This window comes from Tachyglossus aculeatus, chromosome X1, assembly GCF_015852505.1.
Source record: "Tachyglossus aculeatus isolate mTacAcu1 chromosome X1, mTacAcu1.pri, whole genome shotgun sequence".
In the NCBI taxonomy this organism is placed as follows: domain Eukaryota; kingdom Metazoa; phylum Chordata; class Mammalia; order Monotremata; family Tachyglossidae; genus Tachyglossus; species Tachyglossus aculeatus.
In genome coordinates this window covers 99,762,480-99,787,135 of record NC_052101.1, presented here as the reverse complement: position 1 = coordinate 99,787,135, position 24,656 = coordinate 99,762,480, and positions in this window count along the sequence as shown.

Genomic DNA, 24,656 nt, shown 5'->3' with positions numbered 1-24,656 from the left:
TCATTTATACAAAATTTAGCAGTTTATGGTAGTTACTGCACAGTTGAGAAAGGACTCTCCAAGAGACTTAATAAAATAAGCATAAACACAAGGTGGGAATTGTTTAAATTATCCATCTCTTTATGGACACATGCCTTTGTTTTTTCATTAGCTGGAACATTTTATTTCCCCAACTCATCATCTCCAGTCACTATACAATTAATCTCCAACTTCACAAACTCTGCATTTCCTCTCTCCTACCACAACCTCCTCACCTGCCTTCTTCCCCACAAAACTGTCCCGTTCTCCCATAGAGACACCTGATCTCTCAACTCCCCCTCTCCCCTCCTCCCCGGCTCCAATTTGCCAAAGTCATCATGCCTCATTTGTTCTTCATAGCCAACTTACCTATTCTTGATGCACAAATCCAGCCCACAACTCTGCCCTCTCCACTGAACTCAACTCCCTTGCTCCTCTGTCCCTCTGCTGATCTCCTACCACTAATGTGCAACCCAGGACGACCTCCACCTTGAGTTTCCTCCTCCTGTGCATAAACTGTGGGGTGCTTTAACTCTGCCCTCTCCTCCACCCAACAACCATATTTCTCCATACTTTTTGACTCCCATCCTCACTGCCCACTCCAGCTGTTTCAGCCTTTCAATTCCTTCCTCAAACCTCCTGCTTCCCCATCTCTTGCCCCTAATGACCTGGCCACCTCTTTCATCATAAAAAAAAAAAACTGAAGCCATCAGGCACGATCTCCCGGGCACCTCGCAAATCCCACCCTCCTCCTGCCCCTTCTTCAAGTCTCCCAGCCTTCCCAGCAGTATCACAAGAGATCTCCCACCTCCTCTTAAAAACCTATGCCCTCTACCTGCAGTTCCAACCCCATCCCTTTGCACATTATTAAAACACTCACCCCTTCCTTTCTTCACACCTTGACTGCTGTTCTCAAACATTCTCTTTCCAATGGCTCTTTCCCCACTGTTGCAAACATGCTTGTGAAACCCATATCCTGTGATAAAACCCTCCCTTGACCTTATGGCTCCCTAGAGTTATTGTCCCATCTCCCTCCTACCATTCCTATCCAAACTTTTCGAGTTGTCTACACCTGCTGCCTTCACTGCCTTTCCTCTAATTTTGTCTTTAACCCCTTCCAATTTGGCTTCTAACCTTTCCACTCTATGGAAACTGCCTCTCTAAGGTCACAAATGACCTTCTTCTGGTCAAATCCAATGGCTTCTATTCCATCCTAATCCTCCTTGACCAATCAACTGTCTTCAACACTGTTAACCATCCTTTCTCTTGGAAACATTATCTAACCATGGCTTCACTGATATTGTCCTCTCCTGGTTCTTCTCAGGCTAGTCATTCTTAGTCTTTGGTGGGCTTCTCCTCTGCCTCCTACCCCCTAACTGTGGGAGTCCCTAAAGGTTTAGTTCTGGGTCCCCTTCTATTCTCCATCTACAACCACAGCTTCAACTATCATCTTGATCAATCAATCAGTGGTATTTATTCATTCAATTGTATTTATTGAGAACTTACTGTGTGCAGAGCACTGTACTAAGTGCTTGGGAAGTACAAGTCGGCCACACGTAGCGACGGTCCCTACCCAACAATGGGCTCACAGTCTAGAGGGACTTATTGAGCACTTACTATGTGCAGGGATCTGTACTAAATATTTGGAAGAGTACAATATATGGATGATTCTCAGATCTACCCCTCCAACCCCAACTTCTCTTCTCTTCTTTGCAATCTTGCATTTCTTCCTGCATTCAGGACATCTCTACGTGGATGTTCCACTGACACCTCAAATTTAACATGTCAAAAACAGAACTCTCATCTTCCTACCCAAAACCTGTCCTCCCCTTGACATTCTATCACTGTAGAAAGCACCACCATTCCCACTGTCTCATAAGCCTGTAACCTTGCTAATATCAACTCTTTTCTCTTTCAACTTGTATATTCAATCTGTCAAAAAATCCTGTCATTTCTACCTTCACAACATCTCTAGAATCCACTCATTCCTCTCCACTAATACTAGCACATGCTAATCCAAGCACTTACCCTACCCCACCTTGACTACTGTATCTGCCTCCACCCTGACTCCTGTCTCTCCCCACTCCAGGGTATACTTCACTATGCTAGACTGTAAGCCTTTGTGGGCAGGACTGTCTGTTATATTGTTATCTTGTACTCTCCCAAGCACTTAGTACAGTGCTCTGCACAAAGTAAGAACTCAATAAATACAATTAACTGACTTCAATAATTATTTTTCTTAAAAAAACACTCAGTCCATGTCCCCCTCTCCTCAAACACCTCCAGTGGTGCCCCTCACTTCTGCATCAAACAGAAACTCCTTACCATTATCTCACCCACTCCTACCTTACCTCCTTAATCTCTAAATGAAGGTACATCTTCTCACAGAGACCTTCCCTGACTAAGCCCTCATTTTCTCTTCTCCCACTCCCTTCTGCATCATCCTTGCAGTTGGATTTGCTTCCTTTATCACCCCTCTGTCAGCCCCACAGCACTTATGTACCTATCTGTAATTTATTTGTATTCATGTCTGTCTCCTCTTCTAGACTGCAAGCTCATTGGGGGCAGGGAGCATGTTCAAGCATATAGTACAGTGTTCAACATACCGTAAGTGATCAATAAATACGATTGATTGTTCTGCACGTGGCAGGACCATAAATGCATGACTATTAGAGTCTTGCTTTAAATGCTTATGCACATTTCTTAAAAAATAACTCCTTAGCCTCCATCGTTAAAAAATCCATTGTGATTTCATTTCCCCAGAGAGTTTCAGACCAGTTCTAACAAATGCAATGGCCCCGTGATAATGAAGACTGTCAGCTGGAAATTATGATCGATTCTGACCTGCAGTGAAATATCTCCAGGTGGAAATAAGGAAATTTTAATATATTAGGTATGCTTTGCAAGATGTTATGAGAAGTGTGCATCAGAGAAGAGGTGCCTTAATTCATGATCATCATCACCACCAGATATCATATAGTTTTTAATGAGACCAATTCTCCTTTCCATAAAAGAACACTGGCAGCACAGCTGCTGGAAGCCAAAGAAGACTTTTTTTCCCTTTTCAGAGAGGATCATGCTCCCAACAGATATATGCCCCTTTAATCCCTTCACTACAGACAACAACCCCACACTTGGTTCAAGTGGAGGCCTGCAGAGTGGTCTGACACTCATCCCTTAGCCCCTGCTTCCATCCCCTGTCTCCTGCCTAGAAAATCAAAGCATAAGAATTCTTTCAAGAGTCTTCTGAACTTTTGACACCTTGTGGAAAGAGTTCAGGCCTGGAGGTCAGAGAATCTGGGTTCTAATTCTAGCTCTGCCATTTGTCTGTTGAGGGATCTGGGACCGTTTAACTACTCTATGCCTCAATTTTATCATCTGTAAAATGGGGATTAAATACTTGTTTTCCCTCCCTTTAAGACTGTGAGCTCCATGCGGGACAAGGATTGAGTCCAAATCAGTTATCGTGTTTCTACCCCAGTACTAAGTAAATGCTCGGCACATAGTAAGAGCTTAACAAATACTGCAATTATTATTACCCTTGGATGGGGAGAATCAGGCTCATTCAATCCATCATATTTATTGAGCACTTACTGTGTGCAGAGTACTGTACTAAGTGCTTGGAAGAGTCCAATACAAAAATAAATGCATTCCCTGCCCACAACGTGTTTACAATCTAGATGGGTGGGAGACAGACATCAATGCAAATAAATAAAATTACAGATAGGTACATAAGTGCTTTGGTGCTAGGAGGGGGGAAGAGCAAAGGGAGCAAGTCAGGGCAATGCAGAAGGGGGTGAGAGATGAGGAAAAGTGGGGCTTAGTCTGGGAAGGCCTCTTGGAGAAGTTGTGCCTTCAATAAGGATGGGGGGGGAGAGTGGATGTCTGTCAGATTACAGGACAGAAGGTGTTCCAGGCCAGAGGCAGGATGTGGGCTAAGGTTCAGTGGTGAGACGGGTGAGGTGGAGGCACAGTGAGAAGGTTAGCACTAGAGGAGCGAAGTACCTGGGCTGTGCTGTAGAAGGAGAGAAGTGAGGTGAGGTAGGAGGGGGCAAGATGGTGGAGTGTTTTAAAGCCAGTGGTGAGGAGTTTTTGTTTGATGCAGACGTGGATGGGCACCCACTGGAGTTTATTGAGAGAACAGGGTGACATGTCCTGAATGTTTTTGTAGAAAAATGATCTGGGCAGCAGAGTGAAGTATGGACTGGAGTGGGGAGACAGGAGACTGGGAGGTCAGCAAGGAGACTGTTGCAGTAATCTGGGCAGGATAGGATGAGTGACTGTATTAACATGGTAGCAGTTAGGATGGAGAAGAAAGGGCAGATTTTAATGATGTTGTGAAGGTGGGACTGACAGGATGTAGTGATGGATTGAATATGTGGGTTGAATGACAGAGAGGAGTAAAGGGTAATAATAATGATGGTATTAAGCATGTACTATGTGCAAAGCACTGTTCTAAGTGCTGGGCCACCAAGGTTACAGGTTTGTGACACAGGAAGGATGGTGGTGACATTTACCATGATGGGAATGTCATGGGAAGGACAGGGTTTGGGTGGGAAGATAAGGAGCCTTCATTCAATTGGAGCTAACTGACCCTGACACCCTAGGGGCTGATGATCTGAAATTGTTAAGAAATGAGGAGAGATGTGTGTGTGTGTGTGTGTGTGTGTGTGTGTGTGTGAGAGTGTATAAAAACAACAGTAGTATTATTGAAAGAACACTAACCAAAAATAAGTTTTGAAAGGAAGGAATGGAATATTTGCATTAGGTACACATGTGAGTGTTGTGGTTGTTAAGACTTGTGTCCAGATGAGTCTTATAGCTGTGTGCCATCCTAAACATAGAGGGAAGAAGAGTAAGAAACTTTAAGAAGAACAGGTAGTAAATACATGAGATTTGCCTTTCAGGATGTTCAGCGTAATTATTTTGCACAGAGCTTATGCCTAAGAACCATCTTTCAACAGCTAGAAGAATCCACCCTCTCCACCTCTGGCTAAAAACTGGGGTCTGTGCAACCATTTTATTTACACTCATGTTTTTTGGCTGGTTTCTAAGATAATTTTGAGTACATAAAGTGATTCATTTCTAACTTCAAGTGCTGCTTGAAACATTTCTCATTTCCGTGAAGTGTAAGAAAGAGCTGAAGAATTTTTAACTCCACCCCCTCAACAACATCATCTGCTTCTCATGCTCTAGGTAAAACAATTTTTAAAATATAAAATAAATGAAACAGACTTTACCAATTAATTTTGTGTGGCAGTATAGTCTATGTGGTTTACAAACTACTACTTAAAATAAGCCAATTGGTCTGTGAATGTCCACATGTTTATAAAGGAGATTATTATGGTATTTGTTGAGTGCTTACTATGTGCTAGGCACTGTACTAAGCACTGGGGTGGATACAAGCAAATCAGGTTGGACACAGTACTACAGAATGCATGGATATGGCATGTAGTTATTTGGGGGATAGTCTCAATGTAACTCTGGGAGGATGGGCAATGATTCTATGTAAACTTTTTTTTCATTTCTTAAATGCCCTTGTACATTTATGCACTTACACATGTGTGTTTATCCAAGAGGAAAATAGCTCTTCCAGTAAGGATAAGAATCTGGAATGAGTATTGGGAAGGAATGTTGATTGTAGGCCTAGGGGCCAGGTTTTCTAACATGGTCATAGGTATCTCTATGAGTAATCAATCCATAATATTTATTGAGCACTTGCTGTGTGCAGAGCACTGTACTAAGTGCTTGGGAAGTATAATATAACTGACTTGGTAGACATATTACCTTCCCACAACAAGCTTAACAGTCTAGAAGGGGAGACAGACATTAATATAAATAAATTACAAATTTGTACATAAGTGCTGTGGGGTTGAGGGAATAACCCCATATTACCTTCCCACAACAAGCTTAACAGTCTAGAGGGGGAGACAGACATTAATATAAATAAATTACAAATTTGTACATAAGTGCTGTGGTAAATAAAGGGTGTAAATCCAAGTGCAAGGGTGATGCAGAAAAGAATGGGAGGAGAGGAAATGAGTGTTTTGTCGGGGAAGACTCTTGGGGATGTGCTTTGAAGGTGGGTAGCATGAACATCTGTCAGATATGAAGAGGGAGGGTGTTCCAGGGCAGATAGGATATGGGAGAGGGGTTGGCTGTGAGATAGATGAGCTCGAGGTACAATGAGTAGGTTGGCATTAGAGGAATGAAGTGTGCAGGCTGGGTTGGAGTAGGAAATTAGGGAGGTAAGATAGGAGGGGGCAAGGTGATTGAGTGCTTTACAGCTGATGGAAAGGAGTTTCTGTTTGAGGCAGGATGCCAGGAGAGAGATGGGCAACCACTGGAAGTTCTTGAAGGGTGTAGAAAAATGATCTGGGAAACAGAGGTAAGTAGGTACTGAAGTTGGAAGAGACAGGGGCTGGGGAGGTCAGCAAAGAGGCTGATGGAGTACTGGAGGTGGGATAGAAAATGCTTGGATTATTAATGTGCTAGCAGTTTGGATGGAGCAGGAAGCATGGCTTTTTAGTGATTTTTGTCATAATTGAATCAACAGGATTTGGTGCAGATTGAATATGTGGGTTGAATGAGAGAGATGAAATGAGGACAATGCCAAGGTTACGGGCTTGTGAGATATGGAGGATGGTGATGGAATAATTTGAAAGATGGCTTCGTGGCAGTAATATCTTCTGCTCAACTAAATTGTTGTTAGTTCCCTGAAGAAGCAACAACTTTGAGCCCCGAAGTGCATGCCTTTTCTGGGAGCATAGCAAGAAACCGTTCTACAGTGGTGGCATTTCTCTTCTTACCCATTCTGGCTACAGCTGCTCCTCTTCCTTGGTTTCTGTGAGTTAATCTGTGTACGTGTGAGGGATGAAACTGGGAAAAGTGGGTGGGAGGGGATATAAACAGGAGTAGGTCATAAGAAAGTTAGATGTAGGAGTAAGCATGGAGGGCAGCGTCAGTTGCTAAGGGAGGGAACTTCAATTGGAACTTTGATAATGCAAAGGGTATGTATTTAAAACAATTCATGGTATTCATTGAACACTTACTGGGTGCAGAGCACTGTACTAAAGGCTTGGGAAAGTGGAACATAATGGAGTTAATAGACATGTTTCCTTCCCGAAGGAAATAGAACATGAGGACTATCCCGAGTCTGGGGCTGATCAGAAGGTAGAAATCTGGGGTTCATGGTGGACCACAAGCTGCAAATGAGCATTTCTGTATTTCCTTGGTGGAAAGCTCTGACTGTGCTGTTGAAAGCAATTCTTGGGATCATTTGGGGAATTAAAAGAATTGGGAGAGAGGGTATCTGAAGAAACTGTTTTTCATACGAAGAGGGTACTGGCTAGTTATGGAAGGGATAAGAGGGAATGGAACTTCTAAAAGGCTCAACAGTGAACTTCAACCTGTCCTGCTCCAACTCGATTCCATTCCCCTTTCCTTAAAGTTGGAGTTTTTGAATATTGTAATGGGTGATAAAGGGATATTGTGGAATCCTCTTCTCTGGATAAATGGCAACCTGTCTGCCATGGTTTAGGTTTATGGTTCTTCAGATATGCCACTGGCCATTCTAGATCATCTCTAAAGCTCCCTATCAGCCCTAAAATCATATTTTTGTAATTAATACAATGCAAATACAAATAATCAAAGTCTTTAACCATCATCTGTGTATACCTTGATTCTCAAGTAAGCATAAATACTTTGTCTAGTAATATTGCAATGTGAAATATGCCACATTGTGGAAATGAAATAAACCACTAGAGGTCCTTTATGATCCAAATTATACTGTCCGTCTACCTAATTATTCATTCAATAGGATTTTTTTAAGTTTATCTAAATGAACACTGTGGTTGTTTAATACTGAAAGATGGTTCAATGCACATTATGAATAATCAGCAGCTATTACATACGTGAGCTGATGATCATAGTGTATATCTTTAAGATATATTTTTGGCAATGGATATAATCTGAGATTTGTATTTCCCAGCAATTCAGTTTAATATTGGCAAAGCATATTACATATGTTAATTGGACAAATCTGCTAAGAAAATACAATGTTGGCAAAGTAGCAGTGTGTCAATTTAAAAGTAATAGATGAGACCATTGCTAGCAATATCACGCAAATGTTCAAAGTACACCAATATTGTAGATTATGACTCGTGTTGAATCAGCATTTGATCTTTACTATTTTTGTTAATGATGTTCATATAGCTATAATTCTATTTGTTCTGACAATTTTGACACCTGTCTTTATGCTTTGTTTTGTTGTCTGTCTTCCCCTTCTAGACTGTGAGCCTGTTGTTGGGTAGGGACCGTCTCTATATGGTGCCGACTTGTACTTCCAATTAACAATAATAATAATAATGGCATTTATTAAGCACTTACTATGTGCAAAGCACTGTTCTAAGCACTTAGTACAGTGCTCTGCACACAGTAAGCGCTCAATAAATATGACTGAATGAATGAATGAATACAGTTCTCTGCACACAGTAAGTGCTCAATAAATACCATTGAATCTCAACTTTCATTCATTCAATCAGTGCTTACTGTGTGCAAAGCACTGTACTAAACACTTAGGAGAGTACAATATAGCAATGAACAGACACATTCCCTGCCCACAATGAGGTTAGAGTCTAGAGGGGGAGATAGGCATTAATGTGAATACAGAAATGAATTACAGATATGTACATAAGTGCTTTGGGCCAGTGGAGGGGAAGGTAGAAACTTCTGCTCCACTAACATCCATCTTTCCTTTCTTCCCCTCCATTGGCCCAAGTTGTAGCTGAGAACCGGGAAGCAATCAAGCCAGCAATCCAGGAAAAGCTAAAGGGATAAGTAACATGGGTCTTGTGGAGAGGATTGCAAAGCCAGGCTTCCATAGTAGGGTCTCTCATTGATGGTCTTTCCTCTCCTCCCCTGAGCTACCTGAGGTGGCATTCATTCATTCATTCATTTAATCATATTTATTGAGTGATTTCTGTGTGCAGATCACTGTACTAAGTGCTTGGGAAGTACAAGTTGGCAACATATAGAGACAATCCCTACCCAACGGGCTCACAGTCTGCCCCAGCTTCTGCCAGAATAGCTTCCCTTTCATTCTGCACATCATGGCAACATCCCCTTAGATTAATATTTTTGTGTTCTCATGTTTCCAGTAATTTTACTTAATGTTGGAATTATTAGAGAAAGAGTACAATATGATGACTCATAAATCTACAGCTTTATCCACTGAAAAACTATCCAATGGTACATTATACAGTCATTAGTACAGTAGATCACTGTACCAGCATAGTAAGACTTAAGCATCCTAGTGGCAGACCCGCTAGGGGATGCCCTTACCTGCAAGAGATTTCTCTGCTGTTACCTGATGGGATCTGGAGCCAAAAAGACAATTTCCACTCCAGTGAGCTCACAGCATGGCATAGGGGAAACAGCGAAGGTCTGGGAGTCGGAAGACCTGACTTCTAATCCTGGCTCTGCCAGTTGCTTGCTGTGTCACCTTGGGCAAGTCACTTTATTTCTTGGTGCCTCAGTTTCCTCATCTGTAAAATGGGGATTTAAATACGTATTCTCCCTCCTATTAAGACTGTGAGCCTCTTATGGGACAAGGACTGGCTGAGCTGATTACCTTGTGTGTATTACAATGTACATGAGAGAAGCAGTATGGTCTAGTGGCAAGAGCACGGGCTTGGGAGCCAGAGGATGTGGGTTCTAATTCTGGCTCTGCCACTTGTCTGCTGTGTGACCTTGGGCAAGTCACTTAACCTCTCTGTGCCTCAGTTCCCTCATCTGTAAAATGGGGATTAAGATTGTGAGCCCCAGGTGGGACAACCTGATTACTTTGTTTCTACCCCAGCACTTAGAACAGTGCTTGGCATATAGTAAGTGCTTAATAAATACCATCAACATTATTATTATTATTATTATTATTATTAGAACAGTGCCTGGCATGTAGTAAGCACTTAACAAATACTGTAATTATTTATTATTATTATTATTATTCCTCAGAGCTGAATACAATATTTGGCAATTAAACAATGGTATATATTCATTCATTCCTTCAATCGGGTTTTTTAAGCACTTACTCTGTGCAGACCACTGTACTAAGCACTTGGGAAAGTACAATACAACAATGAACAGTGACGTTCTCTGCCCACAACAAGCTCCCAGTCTAGAGGTGGGAAGAGAGACATCAATACAAATAAGTAAAATTACAGATATATACATAAGTGCTGTGAAGCTGGGAGCCAGGAGAAGGGCAAAAGAGCAAGTCAGGGTGATGCAGAAGTGAATGGGAGATGAGGAAAAGTGGGGCTTAGTCTGGGAAGGCCTCTTGGAGGAGATGTGCCTTCAATAAGACTTTGAAGATGGGGAGAGTAATTGTCGAGTTTGAAGAGGGAGGATGTTCCAGGCCAAAGGCAGGACGCAGGCTAGGGGTCAGTGGCAAGACAGGAGAGATTGAGTCACAGTGAGAAGGTTAGCAATAGAGAAGTGAAGTATGCGGGCTGGGTCGTAGAAGAAGAGAAGTGAGGTGAGGTAGGAGGGGGCAAGATGATGGAGTGCTTTAAGGTCAATGGTGGGGAGTTTGTGTTTGATATGGAGGTAGATAGGCAGTGCTTACTTTGTGCAGGACGCTGAACTAAGCACTTGGGAGGGAACAGTACAGTAGAGTTGGTAGACATGATGGGCAGCAGCATGCCCTTGTGGAAAGAGCATGGATCTGGGATTCCGAAGTTCTGGGTTCTAATCCCAGCTCCACCGTATGCCTGCTGTGTGATCTCAGGAAAGTCACTTAACTTCTCTGTGCCTCTGTTCCCTCATTTACAAACTGGGGATTCAATCCCTGTTCTCCCTCCTACCAGGCCCCATGTGGGACCTGGTTATCTTGTATATACCCCAGTGTTTAGTAGAGTGCTTGGCACATCTTGTCTTATGCTGCTGCATCATCTCCGACCCATAGCGATGCCATGGACAGATCTCTCCCAGAACTCCCCGCCTCCATCTGCAATCATTCCGGTAGTGGATCCTTCGAGTTTTCTTGGTCAAAATACGGAAGTGGTTTACCATTGCCTCCTTCCGTGCAGTAAACTTGAGCCTCCACCCTCGACTCTGTCCCATGCCGCTGTTGCCCATCACGGGTGAGTTTTGACTTGTAGCAGAGATCGCCTTCCACTCATTAGTCACTGCCCAAGCCAGGAATGGAATGGACAGGCCTCTGCTTGACTCTCCCTCCCATACTCGAGATTGGTAGACTGTGAGCCCACTGTTGGGTAGGGACTGTCTCTATATGTTGCCAATTTGCATTTCCCAAGCACTTAGTACAGTGCTCTGCACATAGTAAGTGCTCAATAAATACGATTGATGATGATGATGGTAGAGTATCGGAAACTCTTTAGGTGTGACCCTGAGAGGGGGCTTGGCACATAGTAAGGGCTTAACAAATACTATAATTATTATTATTACATGATACCTGCCTTCAAGTGGTTTGCAGTCTAGCCAGCACTTAACAAATACTACTATTATTGTTATTATGCTCCTCTTTGGAGCAATGGGGTGCTTCCTCCATTATGCCTGGAATGTTGCAATATTCCAGATTTATTGGTTAATGAACCTCTGTACCCTTGCTGGTATTTGTTAAGCACTTTTTTTACAACTAAAGTGGTCAAAATAAATGATTGAATGTATATGGAAATAAACACATGTACAAAAGTGTGAAGGATGTGTATAAATACATTTATAAGTGCTAGAATTGGTCCAATGGGTTTATACAGATTAGGATACTGGGAAATTAATTGGGGAAAGCTTGTTGGTGGTTAGATTTTTAGGAGGGCTTTGAATGAGGGGAGAGAAGTAGTTGATCAGTTTTGTCAAGGAAGGGAGTTCTAAGGAATGGCATAAACAAGGGGATGGAGGCAGTTGAGGCAGGAGTGGTTTGGAAATAGCGGGTGAAGAAGGCTGATGTGAAAAATGGGGAGAACTTGATGCCGAGAAGCAGCATGGCACAGTGGATAGAGCATGGGCCTGGGAGTCAGAAAGTCGTGAGTTCTAATCCCTGGCTGTGTCACTTGTCTGCTGTGTGACCTTGGGCATATCACTTCACTTTTCTGTGCCTTGGTTACTTCATCTGTCAAATGGGGATGGAGACTGTGAGCCCCATGTGGGACAGGGACGGTATCACCTGATTTGCTTGTATCTACTCCAGCGCTTAGTACATTGCCTGGCACACAGTAAGTCCTTAACAAATACCATAATTATTATTATTATAGAGAGACCTAGGAAGACTGTGAAGGGTTTTGAGAAGGAAAAATGTGGGATGATTGACGCTTCAAGAAAATGATCCTTGCAGCAACATGGAGAATTGAATGGAGGGGGTGAGGGGCTGGAAGCAGGGAGTCCAGCAGGAAGTTGATGCGATAGTCCAGCCACAGTATAGCCAGAGGTTGTACCAGGGTGGTAGCTGTTTGGATGGACAGGAAGGAGAAGGCCATAGGTTTTAGTCCCGGCTCCACCACTTGTCATCTGTATGACCTTGGGCAAGTCACTTCACTTCTCTGTGCCTCAGTTACCTCATCTGTAAAATGGGGATTGATACTGTAAATCCCTACATGGGTCAGGGACTGGGTCCAACCTGATTTGCTTGTATCCACCATAGTGCTTAGTACAGTGCCTGGAACACAGTAAACGCTTAACAAATGCCACAATTATTATTACTATAGTCAGTCAATCATATGTATTGAGTGCTTACTGTGTGCAGAGTACTGTACTAAGCACTTGGGAGAGTAAAATATAACAGACACATTCTCTGCTTACAATGCATTTTTACAATCTAAGTAAACTGAATATGAAAGTTGACAGTGAGGTGTCAAGGATGACACCGAAGTTGTGGGCTTCTGGGGCAAGGATGGTGGTAGAGTTATCAAATGAGATTGGGGGAAGTGAGAAGGAGTTGTTAGTTGAAGGGAAATATGCTCATTGTAGGCAGGGAACAAGTCTACCAGTTCTGTTTTATTCTATTCTCCCAAGCACTTAGCACAGTGTTCTGCACACAGTACATGCTCAGTAAATGATTGATTGATTGAGGATTCCTGGAGAAATGAGAAATGACTGAGCATCTCATTGAGGATACTTAGATATCTGGTTGTTTGAGAATTGGAAAATTGGATTGACTGTCCAATTTCTCCTGCACCCATTTCTGTATGCCCTCTAAATTTGAGGTTTCTCTATACTAGTAGGTGCATTGGAGAATTATGATGGGGGGAGATGAGTCATTCTCATTTTCTATAAAAACTAGGAGAAGTTCCTTGGATTTCCAGTGTTTTAGCCATTAGACAGTGCTGCTACTCTTTATTGATAACATAATGTGGAGGCATAAAAAAAATGAAACATTTTATATACGCAGCCTGCCGGGTGGAATGGGAACTATTAATCAATCAAAGGTATTTACTGAGTGCTCATTGGGTAATGAGCACTGTACTAAGCACTTGGGAGAGTACAATACAACAGAGTTGTACATATTTATTACTCTATTTTACTTGTACATATTTACTATTCTATTTATTTTATTTTGTTAATATGTTTTGTTTTGTTGTCTGTCTCCCCCTTCTAGACTGTGAGCCGGCTGTTGGGTAGGGACCATCTCTATGTGTTGCCAACTTGTACTTCCCAAGCGCTTAGTACAGTGCTCTGCACACAGTAGGTGCTCAATAAACACTATTGAATGAATGAATGAGTTGGTAGACACATTCCCTGCCCACAGTGAGCCTACAGTCTAAAGGGGGAGGCAGACATTAATATGAAAAAAAATTATATTATTTACAGATATGTACATCAATGCTATGGGGCAAATGCCCCAAGATCACAGGTCCAAGTGGATACATGATACAGAAGGGAAAGGGAGCTAGGGAAAAGAGGCCTTAATCAGGGCACTATCCAGTGAAGAGCAAAATTCAGCAATCCCTCTATCACTTTTGTTATTAGTATTAGTAATCATAATTTTTATTATATTAAGCATGTAATGTGTGTCAAGCATTGGTCTAAGCACTGGGGTAAATACTAGTTAATCAGGTTGGACACAGTTCCTGTACCACATGGGGCTCACAGTCTAAGTAAGGAGTAGAACAGGATCTTTAAATGTGAGTGTATGTGTAAGTCAGAGCAGAATTTTTGCCTCTAGGATTATGAGTAATAGGTATTGCTCTTGCAGACCCAAGGTGGGAAAGTTTAATTGGTTCTGTGATGCATTTCATCTCTGGAGAATGAGGTAGTAGATTGTATTTATTTATTCTCTTAAGCACTTATTATGTGACAAGTAATATACAGAGTCCTGGGGTTATATACAAGGCGAGTGAGAGATGTGAATGATAGTGAGAAACAAAGTAGCCCACTCTCCTCTGTTCCAATGATGCTTTTCACCAGCAGAACTGGCTGCACTCTGAAACAGCTGCCAGCAAAATTCTGATGACAGCATTACAATTGCACATAAAAAATCCCTTGGGAAACAGGAAACAAAGATTAAAATGCAGAGGAAATGCAGTTTGCAAAGTCTTCTTCAGGCTGCAGTCAATTTCTAGTGGATACTCTCCTCCTTGGGCATTTCAGGCTACTGAAGAAACCTGCCATTTCAAACTTGTGGCATGAACCACACATTAAATGTATGCTTCGTCCTTTGCGATCTCTGAAAAATGAGGCTCATCATGATGTGAAAATGAAATATTGTATGTAGTAAGGAACTCAGAAAACAACATTGTATGAGTAATATACAATATTATCACTTTTTTGGATCTACAGGTCACTATAATTTTACAATGGCAAGATGAATTCTCAGCACATCTTATTCATCAAGCTTCCTGTTTCCTTCTTATCCGACAATCACTCTTCTCACCTTCAGAGCCTTATTGAAATCACACCTCCTCCAAGAGGCCTTCCCTGACTAAGCCATCATTTCCTCACCCTATGTGCCCCACACCCCCATCTGCACTGCCTATTCATTCATTCAATCATATTTATTGAGCACTTACTGTGTGCAGAGCACTGCACTAAGAGCTTGGGAAGTACAAATTGGCAACATATAGAGAATGTGTGTGTACCTTAGCATATACACACTTACTAGAAAAAAACATTCATTCAATAGCATTTCTTGAGTGCTTGTTGTGTGCAGAGCACTGTACTAAGAGCTTGGGAATATACAACAAAATAATAAGCAGACATGTTCCCTTCCCACAGCAAGCTTACAGTGTATGATGGGTGTGTACCCCTTAAAAAGTTTGATACTCACTCTGCCCTCAGCTCTATAGCATGTATGAATATATCCTTATACCGTGCCATTTTCCCTACCTGTACTTTATTTTAATGTCTGTCTGTACTTCCCAAGCATTAGTACAGTGCTCTGAACACAGTAAGCACTCAATAAATACGATTGAATGAATGAATGAATGCCCCTCTATAAGCTCACTGTGGGCAGGGATCATATCTACCAACTCATTGTACTCTCCCAAGTGCTCTGTACATAGAGCAATAAATACCAACAGATTGATTTCAACTGAAATTTGGATTGTAGGTTATAGTAATAATAATTATTATTATTATAATACAAGTCATGGTATTAAGCACTCTCTATGTGCCAAGCACTAAGTACTGGGGCAGATACAAAACAATCAGATTCCACATGAGGCTCACAGATTAAGGGGGAGGGAGAACAGGTATTGTATCCCTTTTTGCAGATGAGGAAACTGAGGCCCAGTGAAGTTAAATGACTTGCCCAAAGTCACATAGCAGGTATGTGGCAGAGCCGGAATTAGAAACCAGCTCCTCTGATTCCCAGGCCCGAGCTCTTTCCACCATGCCATAGTGCTTCCCCAGGTACTGAAAGGACAGTGTGATGTTTAACTCCTAGGTAATTAACTGGGAATGATACAGTTTATTATTTTATAAACTGAGAAACTAGTTTGGAAAGAATTGATAGAATATGAATGGAAGGACCTTATTTTTACAAATACATATTTATAGAAAGCACTTTGGCTCTAATCGCATTTTCCAACAGCCTTCCACTTGAGAAGAATTGCATGAAAAAAGGTGTTAGAAGTTAACACTCTGGCCATGTTTTAAAATCCATTTCCAATTTTAACTGTGGAGGAACTGCCTATTTAGTTTCTCCAGTTTCCATATAACCTAGCCTTGAAAATTATTTAAAAAAATCATTAAACATAAAAATTATGTTCACTACCAATATTTGCACTCATTTTACTCTCCAGCACCAAATCTATGCCTATTTAACCATCCTCACTTCCTTCTTCCTTCTCCCCAAAAGATTTGAAACTTGAAACATTCTTTTTCAGTTCAGTTACCTCGTAAACCCAAATTACCAATCAAAAGTAGGTAGAAAGGAGAGAGAGCATATTAAGTTTCTTTTAGGCCACTACACCTTTTTTTTTTTGCTTCTAATCAGGACTGTGTGTTCTTGATATGAAAATTCACTGGATTCACTCAATTCTCTGCTTCACTTTGACTTAGTGGACTTGGTCCGAGTGGGATAGGCAAAGTAAGCAAATCCTCAGATTAATATATTTTCATGAAACCTAGAAAAGGGGACTGTGAACTCATGGGCAGGGAACTATCAACTATTTCAACTATCATTCATTCATTCATTCAATCATATTTATTGAGCACTTACTGTGTGCAGAGCACTGTACTAAGTGCTTTGGAAGTGCAATTCAGCAACAGAGACAATCCCTGCCCAAAACGGGCTCACAGTCTAGAAGGGGGGAGACAGACATCAAGTTGTCTGTCAACTCTGTTATATTGTAATAATGACAATAATGATGACATTTATTAAGCGCTTACTATGTGCAGAGCACTGTTCTAAGCACTGGGGAGGTTACAAGGTGATCAGGTTGTCCCACGTGGGGCTCACAGTCTCAATCCCCATTTTACAAATGAGGTAACTGAGGCACAGAGAAGTTAAGTGACTTGCCCAAAGTCACACAGCTGACAAGTGGCAGAGTTGGGATTTGAACCCATGACCTCTGATTCCAAAACCCATGCTATTTCCACTGAGCCACGCTGCTTCAGTTGTACTCTCCCAAGTGCTTAGTACAGTGCTCTGCCCACCATAAGCACTCAATAAATGTGATTGATTGGAAGGGGGAAGCAGCGTGGCTCAGTGGAAAGAGCACGGGCTTTGGAGTCAGAGGTCAGGCATTCAAATCCCGGCTCCACCAATTGTCAGCTATGTGACTTTGGGCAAGTCATTTAACTTCTCTGTGCCTCAGTTACCTCATCTGTAAAATGGGGATTAAGACTGTGAGCCCTCCGTGGGACAACCTGATCACCTTGTAACCTTCCCAGCGCTTAGAACAGTGCTTTGCACATAGTAAGCACTTAATAAATGCCATTACTATTATTAAGGGGGAGCAACTATCAACTTTCATAACATGTTTTTGATTGCAAAGCAGGTAATATCAATATTCGTAGTGAAGAAAAAAAATCCTTTAGGGGCCTGAATTAATAGATTAACTGTCAGTGCTGCACAAATCCACCTAATTGTCTTTGCTTCAGATTGCTTATATTTCCATATGAACAGTCAAAGCTGTTGCTGAAAGACTAAACAGTAAATTCTTCCTAAACAGGGAGTCAGTCTTTCATGGGTCCTTCCCAAACATTTGGTAAAGTGTTCTGCAAACAATAGGTACTTAATGAATGAATCAAACCAATGCACTAGCCAATCAATCAGTGATATTTTACTGAGCACTTATTTTGGATAGGGCCTTAGGAAGCCTTGGGAAATTACAATAGAGTTGACAGACTCAATTGTGGCCTTCAAAAACCTCCACCCTAATGTTTTCTGATGGTGATAACAGGTTGCTTAAACAATGTCCTTGACACCCATCCTCATGTTTAGAATTGATCACTTTAACATCCCCAACTTTTCCCCCTACAACTCAAACTTTCCCTCTAGCAGGCCCACCCTATGAACGTATCCAAACCCCTAATGATCCTAACTATGGACTGAATAACCTTAATGATTAGGGGAAAATCTGTTTGGGAGGGGCCGTCAGAACTCCCTGGACAATAACCAACTTCATCTTGTCCTATGAACAAGACTGGACTTCATTAGCTTTTATTTTTTTAAAATGCAAACTTTATTTCATAAGATTCCAATGATGAGGTGGTGTTTTCAAAATACCAGCAAAATATATCAGGAAAAATGCTTCATACAAAAATATTTCTAGCAGGAAAATTTTTGTTAAAAATAATATGCAGGTATTTTTTTTTTTTTTTTTACCAAAGTCATTTAGGAAAGGGAATTGTTTTTTCAAATAAAAGCATCTCTGGTGACATTGTTCAGTTTCTTCAGAAGGGGGCATACTTGTGCTTTGACTAGCAAATGCATCAGATCTGCCAGTGTATGGATTTATACATAATCTTTTGGTAGACGATGACAAATATTTCTCATTACCATGGATTCAGAGACTACTATCAAAGCCTTTAACATTTGCATATTTAACTTATTAAATATGAGCTATTTTAATAAGTCAAATAAACTATTTTAAAAGCCCAGAACAATTTTGAAGAATTATTGCTGAACCAAGTAAATATTTTTAAGGAGGCAATGGCATATTCACATTGGCAATGCCGCTTTCTTTTCTTTTGATAGAAGAAAATGATCTTTAAGCTGTGTTCCTCTCCAAGTCTTTGACAAAAGTTTAAGGGAAAAATTTGAGTTGTCCCTAATTTACGCAAAGAAGTCTTTGAAATAGAATAAGGACTTTGGGGATCCATGGAAAACTATTCCTCAGGCTATGTCTACGTTGGCTTCAAGGAAGTAGGAAAGCCAAGTTACTTGGCTTAGAATACACCTCCCCATGGCCATCTAGACATTAAATAATTCTTCCCAGTTTCTTTCATGGTGATGTTCGGCAGCCTGAGGGATTATGTCCAGTATGAGGGATTCAGGATTCGGATTCAAGAATTTGGTCACCCTGAAGCTGGGAAAAATTTGCAGCCCTGCTCCCCTCTACTCCCTACTCCTTGTTCCTTATGATGTCATGGAAAAATTTAGCAGAAATCTGACCATAGAGTTTTTCACTGCCACCACTCAATGAAATGATATTGGGCAACTCATCTCGAGGACCCTAACATTTGCTCCCACTGGCGTGTCACTTTTGTGTGTGTGTGTGTGTGTGTGTGTGTGTGTAGTAATTGTTAAGCGCTTATTATGTGCCAGGCACTGTGCTAAGTGCTAGGGTAGATACAAGGTAATCAGCTTGGACAGAGTCCATGTCCCATATGGGGCTCACAGTCTTAATCCCCATTTTACAGATGAGGTAACTGAGGCCCAGAGAAGTGAAGTGACTTGCCCCAAGGACACACAGCAGACATGTGGCAGAGCTGGAATTAGAACCCAGTTCCTTCAGATTCCCATGCTCTATCCACTATGCAACACTGATCACTTCTGCTGCCCCATCTTGGGCAAAGGGCTAAATAATAATAATAATAATTATGGTATTTGTTAAGTGCTTACTATGTGCCAAGTACTGTTCTAAGTGCTGGGTTAGTTACAAGGTGATCAGGTTGTCCCACATGGGGCTCACAGTCTTGATCCCCATTTTATAGATGAGGTAACTGAAGCACAGAGAAGTTAAGTGGCTTGCCTAAGGTCACACAGCAGACAAGTGGCAGAGTCGGGATTAGAACCGACATCCTCTGGCTCCCAAGCCTGTGCTCTTTCCACTAAGCCATGATGCTTCTCCTATGAGCCATGCTTCTGCCACCCTTGTGAGGGGCCATACGGCCAACGCCCCTGCTGCCCTGCCACCACCTCCATGTCCACACTACCACTGCTCTCTAAAGTTGCACCTTGAGGCAGCCACCTCACGGTGAAAGCCAGCTATGCCCAGTATTGAACAGAATTTCCTGCAGAGCTATATTGGGCCACATCAAATTGTTTCCCAGGAAATGGCAACATATATTACATTGTTTTCTGGGTGGCAGCACCGTGAGGAAAGGGTTTAGAAATAATCATGGCTTCTTTTTGTTGTTTTTTTCCCCTAAATTTCAAGTTTCTTTTCACTTTTTGTTTCCCCCACAGAACCACTGCCCCACTGTGGAAAATCACTGAGAAGGATTAGAATCCTTTGAATCCTTCTCAGATTAGAATAGGATTAAAGTCACTGAGAAGCAGCGTGGCTCAGTGGAAAGAGCACGGGCTTGGGAGCCAGAGGTCATGGGTTCTAATCCTGGCACCACCATTTGTCAGCTGTGTGACTTTGCGCAAGTCACTTAACTTCTCTGGGCCTCAGTCACCTCATCTGTAAATTGAGGATGAAGACTGCGAGCCCCACATAGGACAACCTGATCACCTTTTATCCCCCCCAGTGCTTAGAACAGTGCTTGACACATAGTAAACGCTTAACAAATGCCATCATCATCATCAAGGAACTTTACATTTAGTAAAAAACATACACATAAACCAACTTTGTGAAGGGTTGATTTTTTTTTTTTCCTTCAAAGGCACAGTTTTCCCTTCCCTTCCTCTTCCTCTCCCCCAACCCTTAGTTCGCTGCCATAAAGAGTGGTGGAGGTGAGTTAAGCAGTTCTCCACTGACACTGAACAATGATTTGTCAGGGAGCCCTACAACCTAGGGAAATTTCACAAACAAAAAGGCTCTCTTAAGGAAGGACATTTGAGGTCAGACCAATGGTCAATCAGGCCAGCCTTCTGTCTCCAGTAGTGGCATGAGGAAGTTTGAGGAAAAGGTGTGGTTGCCCTCCTTGACCTTCATCTGTAACACTACTGTATTGTACTCTCCCAAGCACTCAGTAGAGTGCTCTGCACATAGGAAGTGCTCAATAAATAAGAATGATTTTTAAGGGATGTGTTTTCTAATATTCCTGATTCTTTTTCCTAATAACCCATGCTTCCACCCTGATTCAGTTATCATTCTGTCAGATGGTGAGTTTACTGAGGGCAGTGATGAGAAGCAGTGTGGCTTAGTGGAAAAGAGCATGGGCTTGGGAGTCAGAGGCCCTGGGTTCTAATCCTGGCTCCACCATTTGTGAGCTGTGTGACTTTGGGCAAGCCACTTAACTTCTATGTGCCTCAGTTACCTAATCTGTAAAATGGGGATTAAGACCGTGAGCCCCATGTGGGACAATTTGATAACCTTGTTATCCCAGCGCTCAGAACAATGCTCGGCACATAGTGAGTGTTTAACAAATACCATCATCATTATTATTACCTACTTTACTGTAGTCACTCAAGCGCTTAGTATAGTGCACAGAGTTCACTGTTTAATGTTCAATAAATGCCACTGATTGATTTTTTTGATCATTCATTCATTCAATCATATTTATTGAGTGCTTGCTGTGTGCAGAGCACTGTACTAAGTGCTTGGAAAGTACAATTCGGCAACAAATAGAGACAATCCCTACACAACAATGGGTTTACAGTCTAGAAGCGAGGAGACAGACAACAAAACAAAACAAGTAGACAGGCATCAATAGCATCAATATAAATAAATAGAATTATAGATATCACATCATTAATAAAGTAGAATAATAAATATGTATATACGTACACAAGTGCTGTGGGGCGGGGGGGTAGAGCAGAAGGAGGGAGTAGGGGTGATAGGGAGGGGAGGAGGAGCAGAAGAAAAGCGGGGCTCAGTCTGGGAAGGCCTCCTGGAGGAGGTGAGTTTTCATTAGGGCTTTTTAGGGGGGAAGTGTGCTAGTTTGGCAGATGTGAGAAGGGAGGGCCTTCCAGGCCAGAGGTAGGACGTGGTCCAGGGGTCGACGGCTGGACAGGTGAGAACGAGGCACAGTGAGGAGGTTAGCGACAGAGGAGCGGAGTGTGTGGGCAGGGCTGTAGAGGGAGAGAGGGGAGGTGAGGTAAGAGGGGGCAAGGTGAGGGAGAGCTCTGAAGCCAATTGTGAGGATTATGGACTTCTCATTCATAAATCTATCCAAAACCTTTCTTCCAGATCATGACATACTATCAGCCACCTTAGCATTCATGTACTCATTTTTTTGAGAAGCAGCATGGCTTAGTGGAAAGATCACGGGCTTAGGGGCCGGAGGTCATGGGTTCTAATCCCAGCTACACCACTTGTCAGCTGTGTGACTTTGGGCAAGTCACTTAACTTTTGTGTGTCTCAGTTACCTCATCTGTACAATGGGGATCAAGACTGTGAGCCCTACCTACAAAGTAGGTGCTTAAAAAATACCATTATTGTTATTATTGTTATTATTATTATTTCCCACTAGTGTCTTAGTTATATCTTTTCTCACGAGTTTTATCATAGGAATTTCATCAATTTATGTCTTCAAATAGCTCATAGAAGTCTTTTACTTTTGTGTTTTCTAAATATGTAGTAGAGTATTCTACACATTTCAGCAGCCCAACAAATACTACAGAGTATATATTAAAGGGATTAGACGAGGAACGCCTTCTGGAGGAGGTGGCTTCTTAGGAAGGCTTTGAAGGTGTAGAGGGATGTAGATAAATGGATTTGAGGGGCAATATTCTTTTTGCCTGAAATCCACCCCAGATTTCATGATCAATCCCAAATTCCTTGTGGGGAGGAAAATCATCTAGCAACTCCATTATATTGTACATTCCCAGGTGCTTAGTACAGTGTTCTGCACTAACAGCATGGTGTAATGGATAGGACACAGGCCTGGGAGTCAGAAGGTCATGGGTTCTAATCCTGCTCTGCCATTTGTCTGCTACATGACCTTGGGCAAGTCACTTCACTTCTCTGTGCCTCAATTATCTCATCTGTTAAATGGGGATTGAGACCATGAGCCCCATGTGGGATAGTGACTGTGTCCAACCCAATTCACTTGTATCCACTCCAGCACTTAGAACAGTACCTGGCACATAGTAAGCACTTAACAAATACCATAATTACTATTAAACACTCAATAAATACCATTGATTGAACAGGTGAGTGCAAGCTAAAATACAGCTATAAGTTATCCATAGAAGCTATAATAATAATAATAATGGCATTCGTTAAGAGCTTACTATGTGCAAAGCACTGTTCTAAGCACTGGGGAGATACAAGGTGATCAGGTTGTCCCATGAGGGGCTCACAGTCTTAATCCCCATTTTACAGATGACGTAACTGAGGCTCAGAGAAGTTAAGTGACTTGCCCAAGGTCACACAGCAGAAATGTGGTGGAGCTGGGGTTAGAACCCATGACCTCTGACTCCCGAGCCAGTGCTTTTTCCACTGAGCCATGCTGCTTCTTCTTAATACTTGTCATCAGCAGCAGCATTATGATATTAAGCACCTATTATGTGACCAGCAATATGTCTATTGTTGTTGGCAGGGAATGTGTCTACCAACTCTGTTATATTGTACTTGCCCAAGCACTTAGTACAGTGCACTGCACACAGAAAAGCACTCAATAAATATGACATTAGTAGATACAGGATAATCTTAGCAAATTTGCTCTGGATAATGCCTTCAAATGCAGTAACACAGCCAGGAGATTTTTACCTCATGGCAGCTACACGAGGCTTTGCTGGAACTCTTTGGAGAAACTTGGATTCACCAGAAGACTAGCAAATCTTGAACTGAATCCAGGCAGTGGAAAGATGGCACTGAAGGCGGGGAAACAGACTTTGCCTAAAAGCTTCAAATCATGGAATTTAAAAGAACATTTTGAGAAAATAGAAAATCCTAAAGGATCATGGTTTTTGAGGGGCTCACAGATAGCCTTGAAAGAGCTGAGCAAACCTCTTGGTTTATTGGATTGCTGATCATTAAATGTTTAAAATTTGAAATGCTGTATTTTCCATATGGTTGTCAACTCAAATAATGAAAGTTTTTCCAAGGCAGGTAATGTGTCTAATTTGTTCCTCTAGAATTTACCAAGATCCCAATTCAAAGTGAGCACTCACTAAATACTAGGCTTGATATTTTTCTGCAGAGATGAATAAAGTGCAGTGTCATCTAACTTGTTCATATATCACCAGTAAACGTTTTACTCCAAAATATAATGTTATTGAGCCTCATTCTGTTTCCTGCAGTGGGGAAGCACAAACAGATTTCCATAGATACACACAGGGATGCCTCCACAGATTTATATATGGTTGGGAATGGGGTGGGGGAGGGGGACAGAGATCATAATTTGATTTTCCTCCTATGAGCACAAAATAAGGATGCTGCATAACCTCATTAAACTGGCTCCCAAATAATTGATGTTTGAACTAGGGCAGAGCTCTGGGTGCTTTCAAAATTGAACCCCTCCACCTTTACTTCTGACCTTACTCCTTCTCACCTTCTTAAAACACCTTTACCCACTCTTCTTCCTTTTCCAACCACCATCTTCAACTACTCATTTTTTCCTCCCCTTCCCTTCTGTCTTCAAACATTTCTTTGTCCCTGCTATCTTATGAAAAGTCTTCTCATGACCTCCTTGCACCATCCAACTATAACCCCATCCTCCTTTTCCCGTTCGTGGACGAACTCCTTGAGCATGTTATATACACCCACTGCCCTCACTTCTCCTTCAACTCCTTTCTTGAACCTTTACAAGCTGGTTTCTACTAACTTTACCCCACTAAGACCTCCTTCTTTTAGGTCACCAGTGACTTTCTTGCCAAATCTTACAGACTATTTTGTCCTAAT